Source organism: Panthera pardus, unplaced genomic scaffold (assembly GCF_024362965.1).
Source record: "Panthera pardus isolate Hobbes unplaced genomic scaffold, ASM2436296v1 HiC_scaffold_6, whole genome shotgun sequence".
Classification (NCBI taxonomy): Eukaryota; Metazoa; Chordata; class Mammalia; order Carnivora; family Felidae; genus Panthera; species Panthera pardus.
The window spans coordinates 129,130,554-129,145,427 of record NW_026526991.1 but is presented as its reverse complement, the minus strand read 5'-3'; the positions used below and the strand labels follow the sequence as shown (position 1 = coordinate 129,145,427).

The 14,874-nt window shown below is 38.2% G+C and overlaps 1 long non-coding RNA gene across 2 annotated transcripts in view; it reads right to left on the bottom strand.

The window, feature by feature from the left end:
- Positions 1–14,874, bottom strand: part of LOC109273721 (uncharacterized) — a 73,705-nt gene that overhangs the window by 16,495 nt on the left and 42,336 nt on the right. Inside the window, exon 6 of one of the 2 annotated variants that reach the window (XR_008419726.1) lies at positions 5,099–5,230. The exons of the other annotated variant lie outside the window; for it this stretch is intronic. This is a non-coding gene — a long non-coding RNA (uncharacterized LOC109273721). The remainder of the gene's footprint in view (positions 1–5,098; positions 5,231–14,874) is intronic. 2 annotated transcript variants of the gene reach the window in all.

Genomic DNA, 14,874 nt, shown 5'->3' with positions numbered 1-14,874 from the left:
GTTAAGAGTCCAACTCTTGATTTTGGTTCAGGTCATGATCTCACAGTTCATGGGTTTAAGCCCTGTGTCAGGCTCCATGAGGGATTCTCTCTCCCTCTCTCTCTCTGCCCCTCTCTGCTCCCTCTCTCCCACACGTGCACTCACTCTCTCTCTCTCTCCCTCTTTCTCTCTCTCAAAATAAATAAACTTAAAAAAAAAATAAGTTTCCTGAATCTGCTTTAATAATATGAACACTAGATATAGTGACTGGCACTCATGAGGCGCTCCAAATTTGTTGAATGAATTAATGAATGCACATGTTCTGTAGCTATAAATGTACAACATCAGCTTTCTGAAGTTTGTTCAACACTAAAACTGGTTATTTCATTTAAATGTTCCTGTGTATTGAATTTGTGTGTTTAAAGGGATAGATTATAGCTATGCTATAAAATAACTATAAATATCCTGCTAATTATTTATAAAAATGAGTTATGTGGACATAACTAAGCTTAACATTTACCAATAAAAAGTAGATCTGATCTAACTCTTCTGGAACAACCCTTTAAAGTAAACCAATTCAGAAGCGCCCGGGTGGCTCAGTCGGTTAAGCATCCGACTTCGGCTCAGGTCATGATCTCACAGTTCGTGGGTTTGAGCCCCGCGTTGGGCTCTGTGCCGACAGCTCAGAATCTGGAGCCTGCTTTGGATTCTGTTTCCCTCTCTCTCTGCCCCTCCCCCACTAGCGCTCTGTCTCCCTCTGTCTCAAAAATAAATAAACATTAAAAAAAATTTAAAGTAAACCAATTCAAAGTACACCCGTTCCTTCCCGTCTTTGTGCTCCTCCATTACAACTTGATCTTGTCCCCACCTCCAGATCTTCTCTCAAGACCTGCTCCCTCCACTTCAAGCATCCCTAGGAGTCAATACCCTTCTAGCTCTAGTGCCAGACTTTAGGAAAACTTGGCTTTAAACAATTATGCAACTTTTTTCAACAACAAGTAATGAGAACTTCGACTCACACAAGCTCATGTCCTGTGACCACCATCTCTTAGTCCGTTGCTAAAATGGTTCTGCCCAGAGGCGCAATTCTTTTGCTTGGTTCTCTCTCCTCTTTTCCACGGGGGAGAATGAAGAAAAAATTACAGAGTGATCTGCCCTCAGAGTGGAAGAACTCCCCCATTCCTCAACTTTGTGACTTCCCCACATCTCACCACTCAATGGGTAGATTCTCCTCCAATAAGAAGGATATTGAAAAGGGATGGGATTCTTCCATCCTTTCTACTTTTCTATTCCTCTACCCCCTCCTTCCTCCACCCTCCCACAAGAGATGAAGAGTTGCTAATTTTATTGATAAGAGCATAGGACATTCACTAGGTCCCATCTACCAGTAAGTAGGTTCTTGGTGCCTTTAAGGGCCACCAAGAACTTCTTTCTCTTCAGCCTCCTCCTGTGCAGGCTGTGCGAAAGATCAATTCTCAGGGCATTCATCTCTTTGTTTCCCACCTCTTTCACACCTATAATGGCATGCTAAGACAGGTGTGGGGACCCAGACTTCTTTCTAGCTCTCTCCCTCCCCAAAGTTTGACCTGAGTGGGTTGTGCCAAGATTTAGATTCAGGGTGAAAAGTAGAAAACTCCTCTTAGACCATAAGCCAAACACACATGCTTCAACTCAGCTTTCACCAGAAAGTGCAGCATTGTCTGCTACCAGGGCCTGCCCAGCTATATTTATGGCAGTACAGGGGACCTCTTAGTATATGAGTGTACAATATCTGACTTGTTTAAGAGAAGCAAAGTCATCATAAAGCAAACCTATGTATTAATAAACTGACTTCTGATGAAATTAATCTCTAACCAAAGCCCCTCCCTTTCAAGATATCAATATCTTCCTCACCATTATAGCAGATAATAAAGTCAAATACAGTAGAAGCCTACTGTGAAAAGAAATTGTAAATACTGCAAAAGATACAGAATTTCATTAGTTGATTAAAGAAATATTATACAACTATTTGAAATATATGCAAAGCCAGAAATAAATGATATAGCATAATTTGCCAGTTAACAAAGAGAAAATAAACAAGAATGATAACATAAAAGATACTTTCAAAATAAAGATATTCAGGGGGCACCTGGGTGGCTCAGTCTGTTGAGCGTCCAACTCTTGATTTCAGCTCAGGTCATGATCTCACAGTCATGGGATTGAGCCCCACACTGGGATCCACACTGAACATGGAGCCTGCTTGGGAGTCTCTCCCTCTCTCTCTGCCCCTCCCTGGTTCAGTCTCCCCCCCACCCCACCTCTTAAATAAATAAGCATTTAAAAAATAAATAAAGATATTCAACTGTCAATAGATTCACAAAGTGCTTGGGAAAAATTAAATACAACTTTTGACTATTTTTACAAAAATAGCTCTTTTGTGATAATATGGCAAAAGTTCAACATAATGTAAAGGATATTCTATCCTGCTATTGCACAATTTTATCCAAAAATTATTAGCCTCCCAGGGCACCTGGGTGATTCAGTTGGTTGAGCGTCCAACTCTTGATTTCAGCTCAGGTCATGATCTCATGGTTCTTGGAATCAAATGACAATGCAGAGCCTGTTTGGGATTTTTCTCTCTCCCTCTCTCTGCCTCTTCCCTACTCACACTCTTTCTATCTCTCAAAATAAGTAAACATTAAATAAATAAATAAATAAATAAATGAAATAAAAATTATTAGCTTCATGATTGGTTTATCTATTGCTGCATAACAAACCAGCCACATATTTAATAATTTAAAAGAATGAGAACATAACATTTCTCACAATTCTATTAGTTAATCTGGTAGCTCTTCCACTTCATATGATATTGTCTAAGATGCTGGATTGATAAGAAAATCCAACATGGCGTTATTCACATGGCTGAAAGTTGGTGCTAGCCATTGGCTGGGCGTTTAGCTTGAAGTGTTTTCTGGGACCTCAGTTCTCCTCCATATGGTTTCTTGGGCTTTTCATAGTTTGGTGTCTAGGTTTCAGGAAGTATTGCTCCAAGAGAGCAACTCCCAATGTACAAGTGCTTATCAAGTCCTCAGTTGCATCAAATTTGCCAAATTCCCATTTTCCAAAACTTGCCATGTGGCCAAGCCCAGAGTCAATAAGGAAGGGAATACCAGAAGGTAAGTTTCACTAAGGACCACCAAAGTACAGTCCACAAAGCACCCTCTGGCCTCTAATGTGTCCTGCCCTTCCCACGTTCAAAATACACTCACCCTCTCCAAAGCTCTCAAGGTCTTATCTCATCAAGTACAGAATCTCATCATCTAAGTCAGGTCTAGATGCGATCAAGGTCTCCTGAGTGGAGTTCTTTTTGATCTGAAGACGTGTCAACTAAAGACACAAGTTTTCTGATCCTCACACAGTCAACATACAATGAAGAGGCAAGGAAAACTTCAATAGGTACTTCTACTCAAAAAGGTTGAAAATGGGAAAAACACAGCAGTTACTGGTCCATAGCAATTTTTAAATCCAGCCAGACACATATAGGCAGTGTTTTTGTTTTGTTTTGTTTTGCTTTGTTTTTTATCATGACCTAGTTCAATTTCCTGAGAGTGATTTTCTGTGGCTCTTACCTCTACCCTCTGTGCTCTAGACTTTGTTCTGAGCTATCCTTATTTTTCCAAGAGAAATGACCCAGGCTTGCATCTAAGCTTCTTTCTTTGGCTTGCTTCCTCCTCCCCAGATGAGTTTGAGGATCTTAAGCCACCTTCTTATTTTGAATTTGTCTCTGTCCTTTTAATCTAGGCCAGTATAATTTCAGTACATACTTTGCATTTTTATGTATCAAATTATAACTCACCCTAATAAACAAAATCACACACACAAATCTCTTCAAGACAATCCTTTCTCTGTTTAGGGAGTGCAAATCAGAATCCCATGGGAAAATACTCTTTAGCTTCTTAGAAATATCTTTGTCTGAGAGGATCTTTGAGATACTCCTTATGTCTTTCAGATCCCATAACACAGACCTGAACCCTGAAGACATATTTCACTACCAACACCTTGGATTTCATCTTCAAATGAAGATCATTTCATACTTTGAGAAATTTTTTTGTAGAGACTGAGGGTGAAAAACAATTTTATTAACAAACCCACATGTTTAGAGCCTCTTTAGTTCTAAGTTCTGCTTGAAATCTGAACAGTTCCTTCTTTGGTTCAGCTTGTTCCCCCTGTACTTTACTACAGGAGCAAAAAGAAGCCAGTGGCACTTTCCACATCCTTCCCAGAAATCTCCTTAGTCAGATCCACAAGTTCGGTAGGTACTCTCTCTGTTTCCTGGAATACCACAAGCAAACAGTTTTGATCATTGTTCTGCCAACATATAACTCACGTTCTCTGTTCTTCAGCTTCCAATAGGAATTTCCTCACTGCCCTTCCAGACTCCACTAACAGTCTTTTTGTAGTTCCTCCAAATTTCTCCCTTCCTTCTACCAGACTCAAAATCAATGCCAGGTCATAGTTTCTGTTTTAGTTATCTGTTGCTGCATAACAAACCACCCCCCACTTACCACAATTTATTACTTCCTTTTTTTAATGTTTATTTTTTATATATAGAGAGAGTAAACAGGGGAGGGACAGAGAGAGAGGGAGATAGAGAATCCAAGGCAGGCTCCAGGCCCTGAGCTGTCAGCACAGAGCCCAATGGGTAGCTCGAACCCACAAACTGCGAGATCATGACCTGAGCTAAAGTCAGACACTTAACCGACTGAGCCACCCAAGTACCCCACAATTTATTACTTCTTACATCTCTGTGGGTTGACCCAGAAGTTATTATCCTCCACATGTTGTAGGCTTGAAGTCAGAATGTCTAGAAAACCTAAAACGGACTCACCTAGGGGCACCTGGGTGGCTCAGTCAGTTGAGCGTCCGACTTCGGCTCAGGTCATGATCTCACAGCTTGTGAGTTCGAGCCCCACGTCGGGCTCTGTGCTAACAGCTCAGAGCCTGGAACCTGCTTCTGCTTCTGTGTCTCCCTCTCTCTCTGCCCCTAACCCACTCACATTCTGTCTCTGTCTCTCTCAAAAATAAATCTTAAAACTTTAAAAAATAATTAAAAATAAAATAAAAAATAAAATGGACTCACCTCCGTGGCTAGAAATCAGTACTGGCTACTGACTAGGAGCTTACTTGGAGTTGGCTAGAGGGCCTCACTTCTCCTCCACGTGGGCTTCTCTCATGATTGCTCATGTTTTCTCATAGCATGGTGGATGGGTTCCTAGAAGCATCCCAAGATAATAAGGCCCAGTGTGCAAGGACTTACCAGCCTTTTACTTGCATCACCCTCGCTAATGTTCTACTGGCCAAAACTAGTAACATGGCCAAGCCCAAAATCAATATGTAAGGAACTAATAAGAGTACAAATACAAGGAAGCTTGGTTCGTTGAGCATCACCAAAGTTAACAGTGTACCACAGCCCTAAAATTAACACATGTTTTTGTTTGAGCAAATGATTAGTGCATAACTGTCATTATAAAACTATGTGGTTGGGGCGCCTGGGTGGCTCAGTTGGTTAAGTGTCCGACTTCGGCTCAGGTCATGATCTCACGGTCCGTGGGTTTGAGCCCCGCGTCGGGCTCTGTGCTGGCAGCTCAGAGCCTGGAGCCTGCTTCAGATTCTGTGTCTCCCTCTCTCTCTGGCCCTCCCCCGTTCATGCTGTCTCAAAAATAAACATTAAAAAAAATAATAATAAAAAATAAAACTATGTTGTTAATTATAAGGCAAAATAAATTTGTTTTTATAAATTTTGATTTTAGTTTTCCAAAATCATACCTATCAACCCTGTTTTACTTTGTCTACTATGACATTTTGGTCCTCACTTTAAGTGGATTCCATTTAAGTGGACTTTTTCTGGTTATTTTGTTTCCCCTTTAGTTTTTGTGCCTTAGTTTCACTGTCAGGTCAAGAACCCTTTGCAGAGGAGGAGTGAGTCATAAAACGGAATTTGGGCATCATTGGTCCTTGGAAATAATACCATCATAATAGCACCCACACATCAACCCTCATGATGAGATATATTTTTTTTTAACTTTACTCATGAAGAAGAATTAAATAGTCATTCTTAGTCATTATAGTCTTAAATAGTCTTAAATAGTCATTAAATAGTAAGCCCAGAAGCTTACTAGGCACCAATAACCATTTGCCTTGAAATTACATACAATAGTACCTTCCTCATCAAGTCTTAATGACCTACAGCTTTTACAAACTGCTTCTGTATGAGAGTTCTACAGAAATTAGATCTGAAAGGCCTATAGATGTTACAAAGAACATGTGAACAAAGGTATACTTTTTAAGTAGAGGTTTAATTTTGATCTCTGCTACATGTTTAAGTTTTAAATGAAACTTTAGTAAGAGTACATTGTGTTTTATAATACTGTGCAGTCTACACTTAGCATTGGATAGCTGGGATATGACTTCTTTACATAATGATAGAAAAAATCTCAAGTGCTTGAATTCACTGAGACTTAGGAAACAGTCTTTTTCATTCTTATTTAATCCTTGATGAAATTACATAATTTGTTTTAAAAAGGGGGGGTGGCTGCAAGTCTAACCAAAAAGTATACATGCTGATCATTTTGTTTTTCTTCCATGAGATTCTTAGTTTAATCATATAATAGTCAATGTAACATAAGCTTCCTTTTTTTTTTTTTTTACACCAGCATAAATCTGACAGGCAGTGTAACTGAAACTAATCAAAATGCTTCCACAGAGTCAATGATTTCAACAGTGCTGTTTTGGGCCTCCCAAGGGTGTTGTTACCTATTTTTTCATTTCCTTTTCTTGAACAGATCTATCATTTTACCAGGCCCAAACTTTCCGTTCATCTATCTTCATAAGCAATTAACAAAGGATGCCTCCTCTTGGCACTTTGTCATTTTGACTTCAGTTTCCATGGCAATCTCAAGTCATTTTTAAAGGACCTGTAAACGTTGCTTCAATATGAGCCCTGTTTCTGGAAACTTGAAAACAAAACTGCCAAAGGCAAACCAGCTGGCCTGTCACCAAGGGGGAAGGTAGGACCTTTATTAGGGATGAGTTTGTGAGAAGCATCAGCTCCTGGGTTCACAGGTGAATCTCACTAGTGATTCCTCTTGCTAAAAGACATTTCCCAGAACCCAAAGTACACCTCAGGAGGTAATATGCTCTACAGCAAACTCTTTCAACAAATGGATACTGTCTTATTTTAAAGAACCTAACGAGAAAGAGATTGGATAGCTTCCTTCAGAAAAAGTTTCCCATTAGTCATGATTTATCAGGAATTTCTTCACATCCCTTAATATTATGAAGTCTTCCCCTTTGTCTCTTTTCTCTCTGAATTCTCACTACAGTAAAACACTGACTATTCATTCATTCACAGCCACCATTCATTGGGTAGCCACCATGTGCCCTTATTATATATCAACACTCTACTGGGTAGTTCATCATTCATCGCTATGATCTTACAAAGTAAATATTATTAGCCCTGTTTCATTGATAATGAATTAAAGCAATAGTTCAGAAAAGCAATATTAACTCACCCAAGTTCTAGTCATACAGCCAGTAAATGCTGGAGCCAGCATTTAAACCTCATGTTCTATCTTCCCAATTAGTGATGGAAGCCAAGGTCAACACTCCTCTTAGGGAGATATTATTCTGCAGAAGAATGTTTATCACATGTTTGACTAGGACCCCTTGGCTTACATGGCCAGGTTGATGCACTAGACGGTGTCACAATGCCACTAAGTCAGTGGACTAGCTCAGAACAGAATTTAGAACACAAGTGACCCAGACCACCCAGACACTTGAAGAACCTTATTGGGATTTCAGGTTCATTTTTTTCTAATGTGAGTACTCAGTTCTCAGTTAATACAGCACTCACAGATGATAGAAACAAACCAAACCTCTAGGGATTTAAATGGCTTGTCCAATTTCACACACACACACACACACACACACACACACACACACACACACACACGGTATATTGGAGTGAATTTGTAGATTACTGCCAATCCCTTGACTCCATCCACTAAATAACTGATTTGGGTTGAAGTCTTAGGAAGATGAATTGATGATATACAAATACACACATACAGGAAATAGAAGGATAGTAAAATCCAAAGGGCACTGTCTCTCCAATAGTCAAATCTACAAAAACCAAGATGCTGCCTTTTTACAAATAAGGTATTGTTCCAGATATTTCTGGACTATAAATGACTTGAGGACAGAAAACAGTGTCTCAGTCCCCACCACACAATATCAGCCTGCAAAATGGCAGCCATACTGTCAACTCTCAACAAATATTGATGGGATAATTGTATAATAATGTATGGGATTTCCCTCTGATTTAGAATGACCTATTCTACAACTAAACCAGGTATGCAGGTGTGTGATCAAGGATGAAAGTGGAGGCAGATGAGTTACCAGCCTCTCCCCCTGTACTGCTGTGGTGTTCTCTGACGCCACTGCCTCTACCACAGATTCCACCTCTAACTTTCAAAGTTCTGGAAATTTCCATGGCATGAGAAATCTGTTTTGACACTGCCTCAAAAATCATTTTCATTTTGTTCATTTGGATTCAAAACAAGAAGGACTAAAAGAAATACTACAAAACCCAATCTTCTCATCATTTGAGGATGCCCAAGTAGAGAGCACCACTGCTCTCTCCATTTCTGGGTGGTAATCTTACAGACAGAGCCTTTACTAGGTGGAAGTGGCCTCTGCATGTCTTCAGTGTATTTTGCTCCTGTTTTTGCTCTAGCTTGTCCCACATTATTTTTTCTTCTAATTTCCTGAAAGCTAGACAAAGGAAACTCACTTTTTGGCATGACTGCTATCATGGTCTAGTAACTTGGTTCTGGACTGAATGACCATGTGTTTCAAAAAACACTTTGCTAGCTTCCTGCATTATGTGACCCTTTCAAAAAGTATCAATTTTTCTGTGGTTCCACATTGTCACTCTGGTTAGACCTGTGATCTTCTCAAGGACAAGAGATATCATGCTTATATATGTTCCATTAAACCAAGATTATTCTGCTTGTTTTATTCATATTAAGAAATGGCCAGGAGTGCCTGGGTGACTCAGGTGGTTGAACATCCTACTCTTGATTTCGGCTCAGGTTGTGATCTCCTGGTTCATGGGATCAAGCTCCACATCGGGCTCTGTGTTGACAGCATGGAGTCTGCTTGGGATTCACTCTGTCCTTCTCTCTATGCCTTTCCCCAGCTCACACTCTCTCTGTCGCTCTCTCTCAAAATAAAAAAAAAATTTTAAGGGCCATCCTGGGGCGCCTGGGTGGCTCAGTCAGTGGAACATCCATCTCTTGATTTCAGCTCAGGTTATGATCCCAGGGTTGTGGGATCAAGCCCCACATCAGGCTCCATGAGCATGGAGCCTGCTTAAGATTCTGTCTCTCTCTCTCTCTCTCTCTCTTCCCCTCCCTCCCTCTGCCCCTCTCCTCCTCTCTCTCTCTAAAAAATATTTTTTTTTTAATTTAAAAAAGAAAGGGCTTGGGGCACCTGGGTGGCTCAGTCAGTTAAGCATCCAACTTCAGCTCAGGTCATGATCTCATGATTCATGAGTTTGAGCCCCACATCAGGCTCTGTGCTGACAGCTCAGAGCCTGGAGCCTGCTTCAGATTCTGTGTCTCCCTCCCTCTCCCCCTCCCCCACTCTCTATCTCGCCCTCGCTCTCTCTCTCTCTCTCAAAGAAATAAACTTAAAAAAAAGAGGGTGATGTCTATAAAGCTTCATTAAAAAGGGGGGGGCATATTATCCAAAAGCATTTTTTTAAATATCAAGAATACCAAGGAGCTCCTAAATATATAAAGCAAATATTAACAAACCTAAAGGAAAAAGCAGATTGCAATATAATAATAGTAGAGGACTTCAATACCCCACTCTCATCAACAGATAGATCATCCAGACAAAATCAGTAGGAAACATTAGACTTGAATGACACATTAAACGAGATGGACTAACAGACATTTATAGAACCTTTCATCCATCCAACAACAGCAGAATACACACTCTTCTCAAGCACACATGAAACATGCTCCAGGATAAATCATATGTTAAGCCACAAAAAAGTCTTAATAAATTTGAGATTGAAATTATATCAAACATCTTTTCCAACCACAGTGGTATGAAACTACAAATTAATTAAAAGAAGAAAACTAGAAATTTAACAAATATATGGAGATCAAATTACATGCTATTGAAAAACCAATGGGTCAAATAAGAAATCAAAAGACAAACCAAAAAATACCTTGAAACAATTAAAATGAATCACACCATAGCAAAACTTACGGGATACAACACCTACATTAAGAAGAAAGACCTCAAATAAATAACCTAACAAGGAACTAGAATAATATTTTAGAAACCAAGCCCAAAGTTAGTAGAAGAAAAGAAATGAAGATCAGAGTGGAACTAAATGAAATAGAAATGAAAAAGACAATAGAAAAAATAAAACCAAAAGCAGGGGTTTTTTTGAAAATGCGAACAATATAGATGAATCTTTAGCTAGACTAACCAAGAAAAAGAAAGGACTCAAGTAAATAAAATTATAAATGAAGGGGAGACATTACAAGTAACACCATACAAAAAAAAGGATTGTATGAGATACTGTAAACACCTACAGTAAAACTTTGGATTGCGAGTAACCTGTTCTGCGAGTGTTCCATAAAACGAGCAAACATTTCTAATAAATTTTAACTTGATGAGTGATGTCTTGCAATGTAAGTAGTACCTGACACCAAATATCACATGATCACTACCGAGCCAATGGTTCTTGAAATTCACTTTTATATATGAGTGCTTTGGATTACAAGCATGTTTCTGAAACAAATTATGCTCACAAACCAAGGTTGTGCTATATAGCCTATATATCTCAACAACTTTGACAACCTATAAAAAATTAGTAAATTCCTATGAATATACAACCAACCAAGACTGAATCATGAAGAAATAGAAAATCTGAACAAACCCATTCCTAATAAAAAGATTGAATCATCAATCAAAAACTTCCAATGAAGAAAAGTCCAAAATCATATGACTTTATGGAAGAATTCTATCACATATTTAAATAAAAATTAATACCAATCCCTCCCAAATTCTTTTAAAAATAGAAGGGAATATTTTCAAACTCATTTTATGAGGCCAGCAATACAAGGACAGTACAAGAAAATTATAGGCCAATATCCTTGATGAACTTAGATGCAAAAAATACTCAACAAAATGTTAGTAAACCAAATTCAGCAATACATTATCATGATTATATACCACAATCAAGAGGTATTTATTTCAGGGATGTAAGAATGGTTCAATATCCACAAATTAATCAATATGATACAACACTTTAACAAAATGAAGGTTAAAAATTATATGTTCATCTCAATGCATTTGATAAAAGTCAACATCTATTCATGATAAAAACTTCCAATGAAGTGAGTGTAGAGGGACTAATTCAATATAATATAGGCCATATATGACAAACCCATAGCTTGTACTCATGCTCAAAATCATATTCAATGGTGGAAAATTGAAATCTTTTTTTCTAAGACCAGGAACAAAACAAGGATGTCCATTTTCACTATTTTTATTCAACATAGTACTGTAAGTGCCAGCCATAGCAATCAGACAAGAAAAAGAAATGAAAGGCATCCAAATTGGAAAAGAAATAGTAAAACTGTCTCTATTGAAGAAGAGAAAAATAAATGGAAAGATATTCAGTGTTGATGGATTGGAAAAATTAATATTGCTAAAATGCCCAACTACCCAAAGCAATCTACAGATCCAGCACCAATTGTACAATGGCATTTTTCAGAGAAAGAGCAAACAATCCTAACATTTGTAGGGAAGAGAACTGTGTGGAATAGAGTAGCCAAAGCAATCTTGAGCAAAAAGAACAAAGCTAAAGGCATCACACTTCTTGATTTCAAACTATATTACAAAACCTTAGTAATCAAAATGGTATAGTATTGGCATAAAAACAGGCACATACATGAATGGAACAGAATAGAGAGTCAGGAAAAAACCCACCCATATATGGTCGATTAGTTTATGACCAAGAATACGCAACAGGAAAAGGACCATTTCCTCAATAAATAGTGTTAGGAAAACTGGACAGCCACATACAAAAGAATAAAATTGGACCACTTTCTTATACCGTACACAAAAATAAACTCAAAATGGTCTAAATAGTTGTATATAAGGCCTAAAACCATAAAATTCCTAAAAGAAAGCATACGAGGTAATCTCCTTGACATCAGTCTTGGAAATGGTGTTTTTTATTTGACACCAAGAGCAAAAGCAACAAAAGCAAAAACAAACAAGTGGGACAACATCAAACTAAGCTCAGCAAAGGAAACCATCGATAAAATGAAAAGGCAACCTACCAAATGGTAGAGAATATTTGCAAATCATACAAATGATTAGAGGTTAATATCCAAAATAAATAAAGAATTCATACAACTCAATACAAAAAAAAAGCTGTCAAATTAAAAAATGGGCAAAGAATACGAACATTTTTCCAAAAACATACAAATGGCTAATAGATACATGAAAAGATGTTCAGCATCACTAATCATCAAGGGAATGCAAATCAAAAACTATCACCTCAGACCTGTTAGAATGGCAATTATCAAAAATATAACAAATAAGTGTTAGTGAAGATATAGAGAACAGGAAATCCTTGTACACTGCTGGCAGGAATGCAAATTGGGCAACCACTATGGAAAACAACATGGAGGTTCCTCAGAAAAATTAAAAATAGCACTACCATATCATCTAGCAATTCCATCTCTGGGTATTTATTCAAAGGAAACAAAATTGATATCTCAAAAACATATATGCACCCCCATGTTCACTGTAGCATCAGTTGCAATAGCCTAAACACAGAAATCACCTAATGGTGCATTGATGGATGAATGGGTGAAGAAAATGTGAACTATAAATATTATAATTTTTGTATATGGAATAATGGAATATTACTTAGCCATAAAAAAGAAGGACATCTTGCCATTTGGGACAACATGCATGGACCTCAAGGACATTATGCTAAGTGAAATAAATCAGACAGGGAAAGAAAATACTGTTGTGATCACTTATACATGGAATCAAAAAACAAAAACCAAACTCATAGAGAAGAGATTGTGGTTGCCAATGGCAGTGGGTAGAGGGATTGGCAAAATGGGTGAAGGTCATCAAAAGATACAAACTGCCATTTATGAGATAAATTAAGTCCTGAGGATTTAATGTACAACATGGTGACCACAGCTCACAATACCGTATCATGTATTTGAAAGTTGCTGAGAGTGTAGATCTTAAAAATTCTCATCACACGAAAAAAAGTGCTTTTAACTATGTGTAGTGATAGGTGTTAACTAAACTTATTGTGGCAACCCCTTAGCAATACATACATATATTGAAATCATTACCATGTAATGAACACAATGTATATGCCACTTATATCTCAATAAAATATATATTACTTTTTAAAAAAGAAAAGAACAACAACTATGGTCACCATTCACATACCATTCATGGTTCCTTGATTTCAGGTGTGCTGGAATTGGAACCACTTGGGAATACAGTTCAGAAAATGGACTTGAGTGGAAATACATACGCAAACAAAACCTTTTCCCCTACGGAGAAGAGAAAAAGGAGCTGAAGTGTCTAACAGCTACCAGGAAGTGCCCGTCAACCAGCGTGAATAAGAAAAAGGAGAACAAGGGAAATAGATTGCCCTCAGGAAGAGAGGTATTATCATGAACGCTACTTTATCTCTTTTGAACTGTGGACATCCATGAACTTAGCAGTATTTCCAAAACATTTTTAAAAACCCATAAAATAAATAAATTTCAGGTAAACTCTACCAAACTTGGCAAACAGAAACCTCCTTGCCAAAGGGTTTAAATTGGACAATTTCTAGAAAACCATGCTCCCTCTAAGCTAGACAGAAAGTAAAGGACTCACGTATGTTGAGAACCTTTATCACACAAGGAATGGCCATATGTTTATATGATACTTAATTTTTTCTTTGTTAAATTATTTTCACAAAAAATTTCAAATGTACCCCCCCAAAAATAACTCCCAGCTGCCAGTCATCCAGCTTCAATAATCAATGACATTCTGCCATACTGTTTAACAACAGTAACTTTTTTCTTAAGCTAGAATAGATTAAAACAAGTCCCTGTGTTCAAGTTATTTTGCCACTAAATACTGCAATAGGCATGTAAAAAGAAAAGAATATTCTGGCACGTAACCATAACGCTGTTAGCACACCCAACAAATTAATCATCTGATAGCCAACTTCATAAAAGTTCCCCAAATATCTAAAGCAATCTTTTTTGCCATAAGTTTAGTTAAAACAGTGTATAAGGTATTATGCGTCTTAGGTCTCTCTTGTATTTCTTTCACACTACAACATTCTCCTCCCTTTGCCCTGTTCATCCCATGCCATTGGGTAGTTGAAGACACTGGATCCATAGTCTTGAAGAAATTGCCAAACTCTGAATTTGGTTGCAAAGCCATTTCTTAAGCTTCGAACACTCTGGCCAGCTGAGATATCCCAGAGGAGTGTACCTTGGTCTTGTGGGCACTGTCTTTCCATTTGTTTAGAGAAACTGGCAAGTGTATAACCTGAGTGTCCACACGACCCTGTTCTCCTAGATCCAGGTGGAGGGATGAAACTGATCACTTAGAACCCAGAGACACAGCTTTTCCTGGAGAGGTCTCTCTCTAATAGATTTCACAGGCAAGCTGGAGGACCAGAGGAGTGTCCCCACAATTCAGTTATGGGAAAGAGCAGCCTGGGCCTGTGTAGGGGCTCTTCTAGGAAAGAACAAAAGTTGATTGTTGAAGGTTGGGGGGGGTACTATT